This window comes from Protopterus annectens, chromosome 3.part0 (genome assembly GCF_019279795.1).
Source record: "Protopterus annectens isolate FY-2018-M chromosome 3.part0, PAN1.0, whole genome shotgun sequence".
NCBI lineage: Eukaryota > Metazoa > Chordata > Ceratodontiformes > Protopteridae > Protopterus > Protopterus annectens.
The window spans coordinates 868,293,411-868,313,831 of record NC_056731.1 but is presented as its reverse complement, the minus strand read 5'-3'; the positions used below and the strand labels follow the sequence as shown (position 1 = coordinate 868,313,831).

The 20,421-nt window shown below is 43.7% G+C and overlaps 1 protein-coding gene across 1 annotated transcript in view; it reads left to right on the top strand.

The window, feature by feature from the left end:
• The window catches only part of JARID2 (jumonji and AT-rich interaction domain containing 2), a 1,781,868-nt gene that overhangs the window by 1,433,403 nt on the left and 328,044 nt on the right, over positions 1-20,421 (top strand). The gene's annotated exons all lie outside the window — the stretch shown is intronic.

Here is a 20,421-nt window from a genome sequence, read left to right as displayed (position 1 = left end):
AAATAACATTCAAAACTTGTTGTGGAAGCCGAGACCCTCCAGAGTCTAAAACAGAATATGCCAGGCTGTTAGATGCAGAGACTGAATCTTGACATTGAGGAAGTGACTGTCCTCTTGTGACAAAAGGTGCGGAATCAAAGGCAGAGGCCATGGAGGTTCTCGTACTAAACTCCTCAGTAGTGGGTACCAGTGTTGTCGAGGCCAATCCGGTGCTATCAAAATCATGGTTGGCTTGTCTTGTCTGGCCTTCAAAAGTACCTTGGGATGAAGAGGCAGAGGTGGAAAGGCATATACGTGCAGATTGTTCCAACTGAATGATAGAGCGTCCACCTTCCAAGCTGTGTGAAGAAACATTTTTGTGCAAAACTTTGGCAACTGGTAATTTAGTGGAGAAGTGAACAGATCTATGTCTGGAGTTCCCCATAACACTGTCAACTGTTGAAATACAAGAGGATCCAATTTCCATTCGTGAGGATCCACTATTTGTCTGCTCAATACATCTGCTAAGGAGTTCTGTGCTCCTGGTAGAAACCTTGCCTGAAGATTGAGGTGTAGATTGAGAGCAGTTTCCCACAGAATCATCGCTTGCCTGCAAAGAGGGTAAGAATGGGTTCCCCCCTGCTTGTTGATGTACCACATGACAGTAGTGTTGTCTGTTTGAATCAACACCTGCCCTGGGTGAAGTAAATCTTTGAAAGCCATCAATGCAAACTGGACTGCTAACATTTCCTTCAAGTTGATATGCAAATGCTGGAGTTTGACAGGCCACGTGTTTTGCACCCATTTTCCATTGAGGTGTGCTCCCCAAGCCTTGTCCGAGGCATCTGTCGTTAGAATCTGACTCGCCTCTGGCCGGGTCACAGAGAGTCCCTTGTTTAGGTGACATTCCTGAGCCCACCACAAAAACTCCTTCTGAATGCAAGGTATTATCTGAATGACAGTGTCCAGATCTTGGCAGTGCTGTGCCCATACATTTTTGAGATACCATTGAAGCTTCCTCATATGCAATTTGGCATTGGGAAGTACCAGAATACAAGATGCCATGAACCCCAAGGCTTGAAGGACTGTCCTTGCAGTCAGCCTGGACCGTAGAGACATTTGATGGAAATAAAGAGAAAGGCTTCTTTGTTTGTCCGGGGTCAAAAAGGCCATCTGGGAAGCTGTGTTCAGTCTCACACCCAGAAAGCACATGTCCTGAGAGGGTACTAGACTGGACTTTGTTTCGATCACAGAATACCCTAGGCATCTTAACACTGCCATCACATACTGTAGATGATGAAGAAGTTCGTCCCTTTCTTGTGCAATAATCAGGCAGTCGTCCAAATAAGGATAAATCTGTATTCCTCTGAGTCTGAAAAAAGCTATCACTGGAGCCAGAACCTTTGTGAACACTCTGGGCGCAGTAGATAAGCCAAAGGGCAATGCAGAGAACTGATAATGTAAATTTCCAGCCCGAAAACGCAGGTACCTCCTGCAACTGGGCCTGATAGGAACATGAAAAGCCTCTGAGATCCAGAGTAACCATCCAGTGATCTTTTCCCAACAGAGGTAAAAGTTGTTGCAAAGTCAGCATCTTGAACTTTGGAATGTCCAGGTAAGTGTTGAGGATAGATAAATCCAAAATTGGTCTCCACGTGTTCCCTTTCTTTGGAACTAGAAACAGGCGAGAATAAAATCCTAGGCCCACTTCTGACAGAGGAACTGGCTGTATAGCTCCTATTTGAAGAAGTAAAGAAATTTGTCTGTGAGCCTCTATCCTTTGCCGAGGAGGGACGTCTGGCATGCCTTTGAAAGGAGGCATGGTATGGAAATAGAACTTGTAACCTCGGTTTATAATGTCCAATACCCATTTGTCCTGGGTGACTAAATGCCAATTTTGCTTGAAAAGAGCCAACTTTCCTCCCAAAGGAGCTGCCAGGCAAGAAGAATCTGGCAGCTGAAAATGCAGGTCATTGGGCCTGTTTACGAAAGGACTGGCCCCTGCCCTCACCAGCAGATTGAGCAGGCGAACTCCATTGTCTCGGCCTGAAGGTACTCTGAGCTCTGCCCCTACCACGCCTAGATCTACCCCTAGACTGAGAATCAGAAGAAGGGTACGTCCACCCCTTAGTAGGCCAATTTCTACTAAACTTTGGAGGTTGTACCTGCAAAAAATCTTTAACAGTCTGCATAGACTTAGCCTTGTCTTCCATTTTCTTTAAGACTGACTCCACAGGAGGACCAAACAAAACTTCAGACTGTAAAGGGGCATCCAGAATTCTAGACTTAACATGCTCAGACAAATTCTGATCCTGCCAGGCGTGCCTGAATAACTGAACCAGTGGCCGCCACCCTAGAAGAAGCCTGTAAAGCATCAAAACCACATTGCAAAGACTGCTTACCCACCTGTTCAGAAACATGCACTAAATCCTGCAATTCTGTACACTCTATGCCCTCTGCCAAAGCATCCACTTTAGATCTTAGCTGAGAAAGGAGGAAATTCTGATACTTCAACATATGAAACTGGCAGTTCAAAGCTCTCATTGCTAAAGTAGAAGAGGTATACACCTTCTTACCCCATCTATCCAAAGCTCTAGCTTCCTTATCCAGAGGAACCGGATTCTTAACAACAGAGGCTCTAACACCCTTAGGCCCCTGACTAATAGTTTCTGGGTCCCCTAGGACTCTTATACAGATATTTATGAGCCTCAGGCACCCTGTAATACCTGTCCGGTTTAACTGGGGCAGGAGGCACAGAATCTGGATTAAGGGAAGCTTCCGAGAAAACATCTGAAACAACATCCAAAACCGGAGGTATAGCTAAGGGTCTATGCTGTGGTAAAAACAAGAACTCCCTAAGTCTCTTCCGGGAATCAGAGTAATCCTGTCCCTCCCACTTAAAATGCTCCCTCATGGAATGCAGAGTTTCTGAAAATGAAAAATCCTCTGGAGGAGAAGCAGAAGGAGTGGAATCCTCTGCATGAGAATCAGAATAAGGAGGGAAATCTTGAATGTCTTCAGCAAAAGACTCTGAATCATCTGAGGCCTGCTCCAAACTTTCCAACTCTGGCTCCATCCTGGGCCTCTTATCAGGAGGGGGCATAGAACATCTAATTAAAGTAATCAAATCCTCTGCCATTTTAAGCATGTGCTTTTTAGGCACAGACCCTGAAGAACCAGAACTGACACCAGAGGAAGGCAAGACAGACCTGCCTTTAGAAGGAGCCTTAGAAACAGTAGCAGAAGGCCTAACCACCCTAGGCATAGAAGGGAGAATAGTAACCTGAGAGGCCCCTTCAGCCTGACCTGCCTCCTGAGAGGCCACATCCTGTAAAATCAAAGTTTCCCTGGGACTCAACAGAAACTTCAGCCGGATCCACCTGTTCAGCTGTAGCTTCTAAGGTCCGGCGTCCAAACGGACGAATCATCCTGCCTAGGTTTTAAAGATTTGTCTTTGCTTCTTAGTTGAAACAGGCGGCGGAACATCCGACGGCATATTTCAAATACCCCCCTTGCCCAAGACTAACGTAGCGCAAACTAACCTCCGCTTTATAGTGCGCTTATTAAACCTAGCACAAAACACACCCGACGCCGTGCTCCGGTCCCAAACAAGGAATACAAAGCGGTAATAATCCCTATGCGGTATCTGTTTCCCACAAGAAATACAATTATTCACTTTTTCTGACATCCGGTAACTGAGGCAAGAAAAACAAAAATATTCCCAACGGGTACTTAGCCCAACTTGGTATCGGTCTGAAACTCCGAAACGAAAATTTCAGAACGAACGGCACTTGCAACGCTGCTTCTGCATCGGACCATGCGGCAAAAAAGACTGAGGATATGACGTCGGTCATGCGCCTTTATACCCTGATGCTCTGATGTCAGATCTAGGCGCCCATGACCGACGTCAGCCTAATACTTTGGTATTCGGGCCGACCGAGGACAGCGGACTACCCATAAGTAAGGACTGCAGCAATGTGAGATGAAGAACATCAGGAGCACCCAGAGGAAACTCGCACAAATGCAGGGAGGACATGCAGACTGTGCACAGAAGGCACCACAGCCAAGAATCAAGCTGTAGAACCTCTTGCTATGAGGCAACGATGCAAACCATTGCACTGCTATGCCGTTCAATATCAAAACAGAATATTAACCTTAGCAAACATACTAGATTCTGGGAATTGGAGCTAAATTCTCTAGAAAGTATCCAAAAATTTTAACTTCAGATATGGAAGAAAACATAATAATGACAGGAAACTTTAATGGTATACTTAAAGAAAATGATACCAGTGCAGTTATCAAACCTAGAATTTCTGCAATAGTGAAGAATTTAGTAAACTTTAATGACTTTCTTAATCTTAGAAAGAGCATGTGTACCCCTGGTAGTATCAGGAAATATACAGATGAGGAAGAAAAAAAACACTATTAGAAAATTAAAGAGCAGAACAGTTGCTTAGAAATGAAAAAGTAATTGATGCCTTTTAAACAAGGAAATAGAAAAAAGTATATAACATTTGTTAATAGAAATAAAGGCACAAAATAAAAGGTTGAAGGAAAATGAAGCTCCAAGTAATGACAGCATCACTTTTTTTTAAATTATATAAAATATTACCTCACAGTGTTTTACCTCTCTTACAGAAAACATTTACAGAGACTAAACTGCATTTAACATACATCCATCATGGAAACATACACAATTTGTCCTTTACTAAAACAGGATGAAGATCCATCTTTGGGTTCTTCTTCTAGATGTATGACACACACACACACCTTACTCACACTGACAAGCGTCCCTGTTATCTCCCGTGAAGTCCTCAGCTAAAGTAAACCCATAGCTCTGTTTCACTGCTCGCTGATCTGACTCCATCTTCAGTCCTCCTCCAGTCGCAGCTAAGGTAAACCCATCGCAAAACTGAAACAGTCTGTTTCAGTTCCTGCTCACAAACCTGAAACTGTCCGTTTCATTCCCGCTCGCAAAACTGAAAATATGCGCACTGAGTGATGATGTCAGCACGCATCTGTGCCTGGACTTGAAGGGCGTTCTTAAAGAAGAACGCCCTAAAAATAAAAAATATATATTTTTTTAATTTTAAACTAAGAGAAGATTAACTAATCAGCCGATTCAAGGGGGGTGCAAGTGCACCCCCTTGCACCTGCCTGCGGGCGCCCTTGCCTGGCAGGGATAACCCAAATGTGATCACTACAACAGTGAAACACCAAGAACATCTAAAGTTACTGAGAATGTAGTGACAAGGCTTGAAGTTCAGAAAAGGACGTTTTTCAAGAAAATTTTGAGTTATGCAGCAGCCAGTCTTAAATTGGGGTCCAGTTACACTTTCTAGAACATGTACATAGCCAACAGAGTAACAGGATCTTTGACTGGGGGGTTTGACCCGAAAGCACTTCTGTTCTGAGGTTGGTTTTATTAAAGAATTACTATTACGGCCTGTTTGGTTGCTTGCTCTTATTTTCATTTTTTTTCATTGTGTAATTTTGGGAGCAAGGACCTCAAGTGAGAAGGTTTTTATAATTTTTTGGCACTATTAAAAACAGGCTTAATACTGTACCCTATACTATTTGTTTGGTTTGACTTCTCAGGTTGGGGAGAGGGAATTTACTTTCACAAAAATCAAAACTTAAACAATGTTATAATAAAGTGGCTAAATTTGCAGCAAATATCCCTTTCAAAATTCACCACTGTACAGCACTTAAAAGCCTAAATTGATTAGAACAACCATCATCAACTAACCTAAACACAGCTTCTTACCACCTATAATATAATCCAGCACTTAATACTGTTTTACACAACTATGTTCACAATCTGTCATTATGATCCAGCAACCAAACAAACTTATCAAATCCTACTGGTCATGGTCTGTACACATTCCATCTTACTAAGGTCTGGAGCTCTTAACTTGTATCCATCAGGTCGATACCCCCCCCCCCCCCCCAAGTCCTTTAAAAACAGACTTGACAGATTTCAACTAGAACTCAGTTTTACTAAACAGCATAAACTATACCCCCAAATATAATTCCCTCTATATACTTTCTATCTTCCCTCACTTCACTACTTCAGTCTCTCCTGGCTACCTTTCTAAATATGTCAGAAAGTACAGTTTTGTACCTACCATAAATGTAGATGTTCGAAGATCCACATTGCTGCAGTCCTAACACTTGGGTAGTCTGCTGTCCCTCGGTCGGCCCGAATATCAGAGTATAAGGCTGACGTCGGTCAAGGCGCATTTGACTGACATCAGAACGCCAGGGTACAAATGCGCATGACCGACGTCATATCCTCAGTCTTTTCTTGCCCCAGATGTCAGAAGACCCTAAAAAGAAAGGTCAAAACCCATAGACAACAACTAAACAACCAACCAGCCTAACACCAAAAATATGGACAATATATACAATATATACAAAATGCAATATACCTCAGATGGATAACCCAACCCACACAACCACCCCAAACTACAGAGTGGAAGGAGGGAGGGTAAATTGGACTGCAGCAATGTGGATCTTCGAACATCTACATTTATGGTAGGTACAAAACTGTACTATGTTCTTCATCTCACATTGCTGCAGTCCTAACACTTGGGTAGAATCCCAAAGCAGAGGTAAGGGAGGATGGCTAAACTATAATGAAGCAGGAGCTGCCAAAATGCCCTGCAACACAGCAGTGGCAAAACCAGCCCTGGATTTAGAGTACAGTGGAAGGTGGTAATGCCTAGAGAAGGTATGCACTGAACTCCAAGTGGCTGCCTCCAAAATATCCTTAGTAGCCACCCCCTCAAAAAGCTGTTGAAGAGGCAGTAGCCCTAGTGGAATGAGGCCTAATCCCAGCTGGAATCTCTTTGCCATGATGGGAATAACAGAAAGCAATGCAAAATCCAATCCACTTAGAAATAGTTTGTTTTGACACGGGCTTGCCCTGAGAGCACAAAGCAAAAGAAACTAATAACTGCTGAGATTGTCTGAACCCTTTAGTTCTGTCCAAATAATATCGCAACTGCCTGTGTACATCTAAAGTGTGCAAAATCTTTTCCCCTTTAGTTTGGGGATTTGCATAAAAAGTAGGCAAATGAATAGTTTGGTTTAAAGCCACACTAGAAACCACTTTAGGCATAAAAGAAGGATTAGTACGAACGATACCCTATCCTTATGGAAAATTAAGAAAGGCTCAACTGCCATAAGGGCCTGCAATTCAGAAACCCTTCTTGCAGAGGTAATGGCCAACAAAAAGCAGTCTTCCATGACAAATATTTCAACTCAGCAGTAGCTGCAGGCTCAAAAGGTTGTAGAGTGAGTTTCTCCAACACAAAATTGAGATCCCAAGCAGGAGTAGGAGCCCTTCGTGGGGGTCTTATATTCTTTGCCCTCTAAGAAATTGCTTGAACAAAGGATGAGAAAACAATGGTGGGTCACAATCGTAGTGAGCTGAAATTGCTGCAGCATGAATCTTAATAGAAGAGAAGGACAAACCTTTGTCCAATAACTCCGTAAGATATTGAAGAGCCACACTTAAATCAGGCTCAGAAACATCCAAATCCTTAGCTGCACTCCAAAATAAAAATCTCTTCCATTTATCTGCGTACACTTTCCTTGTACTAGGCCTTCTAGCTTCCAAAATCACATTCAAAACTTGTTGTGGAAGTTGAGACCCTCTATGGTTTAAAACAGAATATGCCATGCTGTTAGGTGAAGAGAGTGAAGTTTGACATTGAGCAAATGACTGTCCTCCTGGGACAACAGATGTGGAATCAAAGGCAAAGGCCATGGAGGCTTCCGTACTAGACTTCTCAGTAATGGGTACCAGTGCTGTCGTGGCCAATCTGGAGCTATCAAAATCATCCTTGGCTTGTCCTGTCTGACCTTCAGAAGTACCTTTGGGAGGAGAGGCAGAGGTGGAAAGGCATACACATGAAGATTTTTCCAACTGAAAGAAAGAGCATCCACTTTCCAAGCTGTGGGATGAAACCTTTTTGTGCAAAACTTTGGCAGCTGGTGGTTTAGTGGAGAAGCGAACAGATCTATGTCTGGAGTTCCCCAGGACACTGTCAATTTCTGAAATACATGAAGATCCAGTTTCCACCGTGGGGATCCATGATTTGTCTGCTTAACACATCTGCTAAGGAGTTCTGTGCTCCGGCAGAAACCTTGCCTGAAGACTTAGTTGTAAACTGACAGCAGTCTCCCACAAAATCATTGCTTGCCTGCATAGAGGATAAGAATGTGTTCCCCCTTGCTTGTTGATGTACCACATGACAGTTGTGTTGTCTGTTAGAATCAACACCTGCCCTGGAAGAAGTAAATCCTTGAAAGCTATTAATGCAAACTGGACTGCTAACATCTCCTTCATGTTGATATGTAGATGTTGTAGTCTGGCAGGCCACTTGTCTTGTATCCACTTTCCATTTAGATGAGCTCCCAAGCTATGTCTGAGGCATCTGTCGTTAAAATCTGACTCGCCTGGCCGGGTCACAGAGAGTCCCTTGTTTAGGTGACATTCCTGAGCCCACCACAAAAATTCCTTTTGAATGCAAGGTATTATTTGAATGACAGTGTCCAGATCCTGGCAGTGCTGTGTCCATACATTTTTGAGATACCATTGTAGCTTCCTTATATGCAGTTTGGCATTGGGAAGCACCAGAATACAAGATGCCATGAACCCTAAGGCTTGAAGGACTGTCCTTGCAGTCAGCCCGGACTGATGAGATAGTTGATGGAAGTAAAGGGATAGACTCTTTTGTTTGTCCGGGGTTAAAAAGGCCATCTGGGATGCTGTATTCAGTCTCACACCCAGAAAGCACATGTCCTGAGAGGGTACTAGACTGGACTATTTAGTTCACAGAATACCCCAGGCATCTTAGCACTGCTATCACATATTCCAAATGATGAAGAAGCTCTTCCCTTCCTTGAGCCAGAATCAGGCAGTCGTCCAAATAAGGATAGATCTGTATTCCCTTTAGCCTGAAGAAAGCTATCACTGGAGCCAGAACTTTCGTGAACACTCTGGGCGCAGTAGATAAGCCAAAGGGCAATGCAGAGAACTGATAGTGAGAAGTCCCAGCTCAAAAAAGTACAGTTTTGTACCTACCATAAATGTAGATGTCCGAATTGGATAGCATCTGCAGTCATAACAACTGGGTTGTCCTGTCGCCAGGCAGCCCTTCAGTCGGCCGGATTCCAAAGTCAGGTCCGCTTCGCTGATGTCGCACTTCACCCGACGTCATCTCTGTTGGTCTTCGGTATAAAGCATCAGCCGACGCCATTTTCTTCAGTGTTTCTTGCCCCAGATGCCAGAAGCCCTATAGAAGGCTAAAAATTTTGGATAGATGCCAATGTTTCCAAAAGATAGAGGTAAACACAAAGATAAGCATGTATGTACATAAATACAAACAAATACACCATGAAAGAAATCCCCCCACTAGCTAGCTATTAGAAGGGTAAACACCCTAGGAGTACCACAGAGGGAAGGAGGGAGGTAATCCTGACTGCAGATGCTATCCAATTCGGACATCTACATTTATGGTAGGTACAAAACTGTACTATGTCCTTCATGGATGCATCTGCAGTCATAACAACTGGGTAGAATACCATAGCCAACTAGGGGAGGAGGATAAAAGTAGATTATGGTGTGTTTAGGATCCCTTGCAGAACAGCAGTGGCAAACCCTGCTCGGGATCTGGAATATAGAGGTAAATTATAATGCTTGGCAAATGTATGCACGGAGGTCCAAGTAGCCGCCTTAATAATGTCTTTGGTAGCCACTCCTCGTAAGAAGGCTGTGGTAGTGGCTGTTGCCCTTGTAGAATGAGGTCTTATGTTCTGTGGAATTGGTTTTCCATGGAAGGAGTAACAGAATCGTATGCAATTTCCTATCCATTTGGAGATTGTCTGTTTGGAAATAGCTTTTCCTTCCCTTCCTGTTGCATAGGCTACGAAAAGTTGGTCAGTCTTTCTGCTATTTTTTGTTCTGTCCAAGTAGTAGCGTAGCTGTCTATGTACATCCAAGGTATGCCGTATTCTTTCCCCTCTGTTTTGTGGGTTGGGAAAGAAGGTAGGTAGGTGGATTGCCTGGTTTAAAGACACTCTGGATACCACCTTAGGCATAAATGTAGGATTAGTCCTCATGGACACTATCTTGGTGGAAGATTAGAAAGGGTTGCACTGCCATTAAGGCCTGTAGTTCTGAAACCCTCCTTGCTGAAGTAATTGCCAGTAGGAAAGCAGTTTTCCATGACAGGTGTTGTAGGTCTGCTGTTGCTGCTGGTTCAAAAGGCGATAGTGTCAATTTTTCTAGCACAAAGTTCAAGTCCCAAGCTGGCAATGGTGGTTTCCTTGGAGGTTTTACATTCTTGATTCCTCTGAGGAACTGCCTGAGTAAAGGGTGTGAAAAAGAGGTGGATCAAAGCTGTCTTCTGCTGAAATAGCTGATGCATGAATCTTGATGGAGGAGTAGGACAGGCCTGAATGAAGTAGTTCGCCAGATACTCCAGAATGTTAGGCATATCTATGTTTGATACATCTTTTCCTCTTTCAGAACTCCAAATGACAAACCTTTTCCATTTCCCAGCATAATTCCTTCTAGTTGAAGGCCTGCGTGCTTCAAGAATAATGTCTTTAACTCTTTGTGAAAGTTCTGTATTAGCAGCTGCTATGTGATGTTCCATGCAGTCAGTTGCAGCGTTTTTAGGTTTGGATGCATGGTGCTGAAGTTGTTCTGAGTTAGCATCAAAGGCATCAGGGGTATTGGCCACATATTGTTCGAGACATGCTCCTCAGCAGTGGGTACCAATGTTGTCTTGGCCAGTTTGGAGCTATCAGGATTATCCTTGGACGTTCCTCCTTGATTTTTAGTAGTACTTTGTGTCTCAAGGGAAGAGGTGGGAATGCATATGCTGTTAGGCCTTTCCAGCTGAAGGACAGCGAGTCCACTTTCCATGCTAGTGGGTGGAATGTCCTTGTGCAGAATTTTTTGAGCTGGTGATTGAGAGGTGATGCGAATAGATCTATCTGAGGCATTCCCCATTTCTTCGAGATGGTCTTGAAGATATCCGGGTGCAGCTGCCATTCGTGGGCATCCGATGTGGTCCTGCTTAACATATCTGCTAGAGAGTTTTCTTTTCCTGGCACAAATATTGCCTGTAACTGTATGTTGTAGCTGAGTGCCAGGGTCCACAGCTCCAAAGTCATTCTGCATAGGAGGTAAGAATGAGTGCCTCCCTGTTTGTTGATGTACCACATGACTGTGGTGTTGTCTGTCCTTATCAAGTGATCCTCCTTGAGAAATGGTCTGAACTTTTGGATTGCCAGTTTTACTGCCAGCATTTCTTTTAGGTTGATGTGCAGGTGAAGTTGGTCCTGTGTCCACAATCCTTGCACGCATTTGTCCAGCATATGCGCCCCCCATCCTAGGTCTGAAGCATCTGTTGTGATGGTCTGGCTTGCTTGACCCTTGCGAAAGGGCAGGCCTGGGTTTGACTGGCATGCCTGAGCCCACCATAGGAACTCCTGTTTTAAGCATGGTATTAGTGGGATTTCCGTTTCTAGGCTGTGTCTGTGTTGGGACCATAAATTCTTTAGGTACCACTGTAGTTTTCTCATATGTAGTCTGGCAAATGGAACCAAGATTATGCATGATGCCATGAAACCCAAGGCCTGCAGTACCTTTCTTGCTGTTAACTTGTTCAGTTTTGTTAGTGCCAAGAAGTAAAGAGGGAGTTCTTTTGTTTTTCTGTAGTTAGGAATGCCATTTGTCTTACTGTGTCCAATTCCGCTCCCAGGAAAGTCCTTGTCTGGGATGGTATCAGTCTTGACTTTTGTAAATTGACTGTGTATCCCAGTGCTTGAAGCAAGTAAATGACCCTTTGTAAATCTGTTGTCAGCTTGCTTTTGTTGTCTCCTTGTATCAGGCAGTCGTCCAGGTATGGATAAATTTGAATTCCTGTAGTCTGCAATGGGCATTACTGATGCCAGGCATTTTGTGAATACTATGGGCAGTAGATAAGCCAAAGGGCAATGCTGAGAATTGATAGTGCTCTGATCCTGCAAGAAATCTGAGGTATCTTCTGCAGATTGGTCGAATGGGGACGTGCAGGTATGCCTCCTTGAGATCTAGAGTTACCAGCCAACACTCCTTGCCCAGCATGGGAAGAAGTTGCTGTAGGGTCAGCATTTTGAATTTTGGGACAATGATGTAAGTATTCAGGGTGGACAGGTCTAGAATTGGTCTCCAACTTTTTCCTTTCTTGGAACTAGGAATAGTCTGGAGTAGAACCCTTTCCTTGCTCTGCTGTTGGCACTTTCTCCACAGCTCTCATGTTTGCTAACTCCATTATCTGTTGTAGAGCCTCTGTCTTTTGATTTGGAGGTAGATTTGGCATTCCTCTTTGTCTGGTAAAGTGTGGAAGTGGAACCGTAACCTTGATCTATGGTTCGTAAAATCCACTTGTCCTTTGTTATGTGGTGCCAGTTTTTGAAAATAAGGTTAGCTTTCCGCCTAGAGGAGCTGCTATCTGTTCCCTGGTAGGCGGGTTTAGGATTAAGTCACTGTGGCTGTGTTGATGTAGTGGCAGGTGTTGAGTCTGTGCCTCTGTTGTTACCTTGCCACTGTCGTCCTCTGTAGGCACCTCCTCTGGATTGGTTTCTGCCTCTGGAACGCCTATTCCTGCCCCTTTGAGGTCTTGTGGAGTCAGGAAAGGACCAATTTTGGCAGGCCAGTTCCTGCTAAACCTTGGGGTTGAACCTGCAAGAAATCTTTAACTGTCTGGACTGATTTTGCCTTTTCTTCCATTTTCTTCATAACCTGCTGGGCAGGTGTACCAAACAAACTTGTTTTATCCATAGGAGCATCTAGCAATTTAGATTTAACATGATCCGTAAAGATTGCTCCTTTAGCCATGCATGCCTTCTAATTACAGTGCCAGTCATGGCTGATCTAAATGAAGCCTCCAGTGCATCATAGCCACATTTTAAAGAGTGGTTACTAACTTGCTGTATGTTATTTACCATTTCTAATACATATTTCTTATCAAGAGATTCATCAGTGGTTAGCTTTTTAGTTAACTGATCAAGCATAAACTCTTGGTATTGTATCATGTGAAACTGACAGTTTAAAGCTCTAGCTGAGAGAGTGGCTGAAGTGTAAACCTTTTTACCCCATCTGTCTAATGACCTTGCTTCCCTTTCAGAAGGAACAGGGTTTTTTGCTATGGTCGCGGCTACTGCCTTGGGACCCTGGGAAATAGTTTCGGGGTCTGCAAGAGGGGCCTTGTAAAGGTGGTGATGAGTATCTGGCACCCTGTAAAATCTGTCTGGTTTGGCAGGGGCTGGGGGTAAAGAATCTGGAGCGGAGCAGACATCATTGAAAGCATCATCCACCACAGAGAGAACAGGAGGTATAGCAAAAGGGCCTGTGCTGTGGAAGGTGCAAAAAGGTCCTAAGTCTTTTCCTGGAGTCTGAGAAATCCTGTTGCTGCCATTGGAACTGTTCTCGCATGGCATGCAAGGTTTCCCCAAAGGAGAATTCTTCTGGTGGGGAAGCAGCTGGAATGGATTCTTCAGCATCAGAATCTTCAAAATTGGAGAAAGGAGCCTCTGGCTGGTCAGTAATGTCTGATTCATCAGCAGAATCATCAGAGGACACTGGCTCATGGGGCTCTGCCCTAGGCCTCTTCTCTGGGGGCTGAGAGGCCCTGTCTGGGTGAGATTGAGATCCTCTAATTAATGAAATTAAATCTTCTGCCAAAGTAAGCATTTGAGAACTGGAACAGGGCCTGGTTGAGGGGGGTTTAATAGGCACTGTTTTAGTAGTCTTGGCTGCTTTAGCCCTGGCGAAGGCCTTAATGGACATGGCTGCTGGAGGCCTAGCAGCACCACGTGCTGGGGTAGAGACATCCAAGGGAATGGTGTCTGATAAGTCAGTGGTAAGCACCGTAGTGGGTAAAATTTCTGAGGCCGATTCAAGAGTGTTAGCAGGGACCTCAGTTGTAGAGATAGATTCAGCTATATTTTGATCAGTTTTCGGTTTCCGAAACCGAGACACTCATGATTTGCTTAACCATGGTTTCGGCGAAACCGCAGACCGCAGTGTCGGTCTTTTTCTTTGCGTTTTTTGGCAGAATGCGCAGTCGGAGGATCCGACGGCATAATGTACGCAAAATCAGAACCGAAAAACTGTTCTGCAAACTCCGACCGACGTCTAAGCGTTCGTCGGTTGAAAGAAGCACAGGACGAACAGGCTGCTACGCCGTGGGCTGGGCCTAAGCAAGGCAGGCAGTAAGAGTGGAAATCTTTATGAGGTATTTGTTTCCCACAGGTTAAACAATTATTAACTTTTTCTGACATCGGCTGAGGCAAGAAAGAGTCCCCAACGGGTACTTAGCTTTAGAAGTCTTGGTAGTATTGGTAGAAATAATCTCTGGATCCGACCGACCGGCACTTGCGAACAGCTTCTGCTTCGCCACGGCAAGAAAGACTGAAGAAAATGGCGTCGGCTGATGCTTTTATACCCGAAGACCAACAGAGATGACGTCGGGTGAAGTGCGACATCAGCCGAAGCCGGACCCGGACTTTGGAATCCGGCCGACTGAAGGGCTGCCTGACGACAGGACAACCCAGTTGTTATGACTGCAGATGCATCCATGAAGGACATCGCAGATACTTCCTGCAACTTAGTCTGATAGGAACATGAAGGTAAGCCTCCTTGAGATCCAAAGTTACCATCCAATGATCTTTGCCCAGCAGGGGTAAAAGCTGCTGCAACGTCAACATTTTGAACTTGGGAATGTCCAGATAAGTGTTGAGGATAGATAAATCCAAAATTGGTCTCCACGTGTTCCCCTTCTTTGGTACTAGGAACAGGCGAGAATAAAATCCTAGGCCCACTTCTGGCATAGGAACCGGCTGTATGGCCCCTATTTGGAGTAACAGAGAAATTTGCTTGTGAGCCTCTATTCTTTGTTGAGGAGGAATGTCTGGTATGCCTTTGAAAGGAGGCAAGGTATGGAAATAAAACCTGTAACCTCGATGTATGATATCCAGTACCCATCTGTCTTGGGTAATCAAACTCCAATTTTCTTTGAAAAGTGCCAACCTTCCTCCCAAAGGTGCTGCCAGGCAAGAAGGTTCTGGCAGCTGAAAAGGTAGGTCATTGGGTCTGTTTACGAAAGGACTGACCCCTGCCCTCACCCGCAGACTGTGCAGGAGAACTCCCTGTTCTAGGCCTGAAAGAGCCCTGACCTCTGCCCTGCCACGTCTAGATCTACCCCTAGACTGGGAATCATAAGAAGGATACGCGTCCACCCTTTAGTAGGTCAATTTCTACTAAACTTTGGAGGTTGAACCTGCAAAAAATCTTTAACAGTCTGCATAGACTTAGCCTTGTCTTCCATTTTCTTTAAAACTGCCTCAACAGGAGAACCAAACAAGACATCAGATTGCAAAGGGGCATCCAAAATCCTAGTTTTAACATGGTCAGATAAATTTTGATCCCTCAGCCAGGCATGCCTGCGAAGAACTGACCCAGTGGCAGCCACCCTAGAAGAGGCCTGTACAGCATCAAAACCACATTGCAAAGAATGCTTACCCACCTGTTCAGAAACATGCACTAAATCTTGTAACTCTTTACAATCAATACCCTCTGCCAGAGCATCAACCTTAGATTTCAACTGTGAAAGGAGATAATTTTGATATTTCAACATGTGAAACTGGCAATTCAAAGCTCTCATGGCTAGAGTGGAAGAAGTATAAACTTTCTTTCCCCATCTATCCAAGGCCCTGGCCTCTTTATCTGCAGGAACCGGATTCTTGACAACAGAAGCCTTAACACCCTTAGGCCCCTGGCTAACAGTTTCTGGGTCTGCCCTAGGACTCTTAAACAGATACTTATGAGCTTCAGGCACCCTGTAATACCTATCTGGTTTAACAGGAGCAGGAGGCAAAGAATCAGGATTAAGAGAAGCCTCTGCAAACACATCTTCCACCACATTCAGAACAGGAGGTATAGCTAAAGGCCTATGCTGGGGTAAAACAAAACTCCCTAAGCCTTTTCCTGGAATCAGAGAAATCCTGACCTTCCCATTTAAAATGCTCTCTCATGGAGTGAATGGTCTCTGAAAAAGAAAAATCCTCAGGAGTAGAAGCAGAAGGAGTAGAATCATCCACATCAGAATCAGAATAATGAGAATACTCCTGCAAGTCTTCAGCAAGACTCAGACACATCTGAGGCCTGCTCATAATCCCCAACACAGGTTCCATCCTAGGCCTCTTATCAGGAGGGGGCATAGAGCCTCTAATTAAAGTAATTAAATCTTCTGCCATTTTAAGCATGTGCTTCTTGGGCACTGAACCTGAAGAACTAGGAGGGACACCCACAGAAGCAAAACTAGACCTGCCTCTAGGAGGAGCCTTAGAAGCAGTAGCAGAAGGCCTAGACACCTTAGGAAGGGAGGTGAGTACAGTTATCTGAGAAGCCCCTTCAGCCTGACCTGCCTCCTGGGAGGCCACATCCTGTAAAATCAAAGTTTCTGGGGACTCCAGAAACTTCAGCCGAACCACCTGTTCCACTGTAGCTTCTAAAGAACCGCATCCGTGGACGATCATCCTGCCTAGGTTTAACTGATTTGTCCTTGCGCTTCTTTGAGGAAGCAGGCCGGAGCATCCGACGGCATATTATAATTACACCGCTTCCCAAAGACCAACCTGGCACAATCCAACCTCCGCTTTATAGTGCGTTATTGAACCTAGCACAAAAGCGACACCCAACAACGCCGTGCTCAGGTCCCAAACAAGGTATACACAAATTATGGTAATCCCTATGCGGTATCGGTTTCCCACAAGAAATACAGTTATTCACTTTTTCTGACATCCGGTAAACCACTGAGGCAAGAAAAAACCAAAATATTCCCCAACGGGGTACTTAACCAACTCTGACTTCGGTCTGAAACTCCGAATTCGAAATATTTCAGAACGCCGAACGGCACTTGCAACACTGCTTCTGCATCGGACCATGCGGCAAAAAAGACTGAGGATATGACGTCGGTCATGCGCATTTGTACCCTGACGTTCTGATGTCAATCAAATGCGCCTTGACCGACGTCAGCCTTATACTCTGATATTCGGGCCGACCGAGGGACAGCGGACTACCCAAGTGTTAGGACTGCAGCAATGTGAGATGAAGAACATCCCTGCTTTTTCTCACTTCATATTTCAGTTCCTGTTTAGAGAGAAATTAAAGGTGAGGTAGTACAATACAAAATGGCTAAATTGCTTTAAATATTAAAAAGAGATGCAACTTATGACAATGGTTTAACTAAAATTTTCAAATGACTAATATGGTATTATTTTAAATGCAGATATTTTTGTATTACTTTTGAAGATTGTAAAATTATTGTTCTTAAAATGTTTTTGTAACACTGGAGTTTTTCTCCGTAGGCCTCCAATAAAAATTGGCACCTTCCTAGCCAGATTTCCTTGGTAATCAAACGTCAATCAATAAAATTGGCTTTTTTTTCTTTTTTGTAAAAAAAAGAAACCCAAGCATTTGTACTTTGAATCATTTTGATAAAAGCACTCCTCTCCCCCAAAACTGTCTGTTGGATCTGTGGATATACTTTGAAGAGGTGGAGTTTACTTCCAAAACTGTTCTATGTTCATCACTAGTCACTGCTGCTGTAGGTTTAACTGTAGATGTACAATACCATAGCTTATAATAACTGGGAGAAGGAAGCATGAGGGTCCAAGAGTCTCTGGAGAATCTTGTTATAGACCTAGAAAAGAATCTAGTTTGTAATGTATGTACAGAGGACCAAGTTGATGCCTCTAGGATACTCCTAAAGTCCCCCATTTCCAAAAAAATTAAGTTATGTACTCACCATAACTAGGCATGTGTTGTCCGTTTTCATTCTTCCTCACCAATTGGTTCAGATCCAATCCTTGGATCTGACTCGGACGCACATACTAGATTTTGGATCCAGCTCTTGAGCTCCTCCCTCTACCCATAATGCTCTACTCCACTCCACTGCCTCAGATAGAGTTTTGCTGCTTCATCTCCCAGTTTTTCAACAGAAAAATAGGATACACACAAATAAAGACATGGCTCAAACTTGAAACAGTAGGTTCCAAACAATCCAATAAGTTCATCCAGAAGTAAAAACAGTATGGGTGGGTGTATCGAAAGGAAGGTGAGGAAGAATAAAAATGGTCAATACAGATGTCTAGTTATGGTGAGTACATAAAACTTATAAATCTGATGTTGTTCTTTTCATTCTTCCTCACTAATGGGGCAAAGTCCCCAGCTACGTAAACCTTGGGTGGCCCTCGTGGAAAGATATTCCAAGAGTACTGCCGAACCAAAAGAGGCTCTATTTCTGGATATGATGTCCAATTTGTAGTGTGAAATAAAGGTATGAGTTTTGGACCATATGGCTCCTGCACAAATGTTGTCAATAGAGGTCCTTGACCAAAAGGCTGAATACGTAGCCAAGGATCGCATTGATGAGCTCAGTGAGGTTTTTGAGAATAAATTAGTGAAATGCAATCTGTAATTCATTTGGCCAGGGTAAGCTTAGGAAAGTACAGTTGTGTACCTACCATAAATGTAGATGTTAGAGTGTATTCACTGTTGTAGTCATTACTCTTGGGTTACCCTGCTGGCAGGCTACCCACAGTCGGCCAGAATTCCAAAGTCTAGGTCCAGCGTCGGTTGCTGTCGCCTCTTCCCTGACGTCAGTGCTCCAGGGGTATAAAAGATGCAGCAGACACCATTTTCTTCAGTTTTTCTTGCCCCAGATGTCAGGTGCCCCCAAAATCGCAGGCTAAAAAAATTATGCCAATAATTATACATGCAATAAATTAAACATTTCCTTCATCTACAAGCAAATACACCACATAGATTGTATAAAATAGAGAAGTATAAGTAAGTCCCAGCAAAGAAAAGGAGGATGGTGGGTGGATAACCTGGACTGCAACAGTGAATACACTCGAAAATCTACATTTATGGTAGGTACACAACTGTACTATGTTCATAGCGTTTCACTGTTGCAGTCATTACTCTTGGGTTGAATCCCAAAGCTAAGGTTGGGTGGCTAGGCCTAAATAGGACTATGAGAGGCTGTAAGGCCTTGCAGAAAGTACCAAAAAGTATAGGCTGGCGTCGGTCAGCGCATTAGACTGGCGTCCAGGGCGTCCAGGTACAATGCGCATGACCGAAGACCCAAAAAAAAGGCCCAAACCAAAAAAAAAAAAAAAAAAAAAGCAACACATATATAATATATATATATATAACAAAAATATATATATATATATATATATATATATATATATATATTGCTGTTGAAGTGGCAGTAGCCCTAGTGGAATGAGGCCTAATCCCAGCTGGAATCTCAATCCACTTAGAAATAGTTTGCTTAGACACAGGCTATTTTGGGGATCTGCATAGAAAGTAGGCAAATGAATAGTTTGGTTTAAAGCCACGGAAGGATTAGTACGTAATGATACCCTATCCTTATGGAAAATCAAAAGGGTTCTAGACACCCTTCTTGCAGAAGTAATAGCCAACAAAAAGCAGTCTTCCATGACAAGTATTCCAACACAAAATTGAGATCCCAAGCAGGAGTAGGAGCTCTCATGGGGGTCTTATATGAATCTTAATAGAAGAGAAAGACAAACCTTTGTCCAGTAACTCAGTAAGATATTGAAGGCTGCACTCCAAAATAAAAATCTCTTCCATTTTTGCGACACTTTCCTTGTACTAGGTCTCCTGGCTTCCATAATCACATTTAAAACTTGTTGAGGAAGTTGAGACCTGCTGCCTTTCAAAACAGAATATGCCAGGCTGTTAGATGAAGAGAGTGAAGCTTGACATTGAGCAGGTGACCATCTCTGAGACAACAGGTGTGGAATCGCTTCTTTACCAGACTCCTCAATAATGGGTACCAGTGCTGCGAGGCCAATCTGGAGCTATTAAAATCATCCTTGGCTTGTCTTGTCTGACCTTTAGAAGCACCTTTGGAAGAAGAGGCAGACACATGAAGATTTTTCCAACTGAAAGAAAGAGCATCCACTTTCCAAGCTGTGTGATGAAACCTCTTTGTGCAAAACTTTGGCAGCTGGTGGTTTAGTGAACAGATCTATGTCTGGAGTTCCCAGGACACTGTCAACTTTTGAAATACATGAAGATCCAGTTATCCATGATTTGTCTGCTTAACACATCTGCTAAGGAGTTCTGTTGTTTGTTGATGTACCACATGACAGTTGTGTTGTCTGTTAAAATCAACACCTGCCTGAAAGCCATTAATGCAAACTGGACTGCTAACATCTCCTTCATGTTGATATGTAGATGCTGTAGTCTGGCAGGCCACTTGTCTTGTATCCACTTTCCATTTAGATGAGCTCCCAAGCAATGTCTGAGGCATCTGTCGTTAGAATCTGACTTGTTTAGGT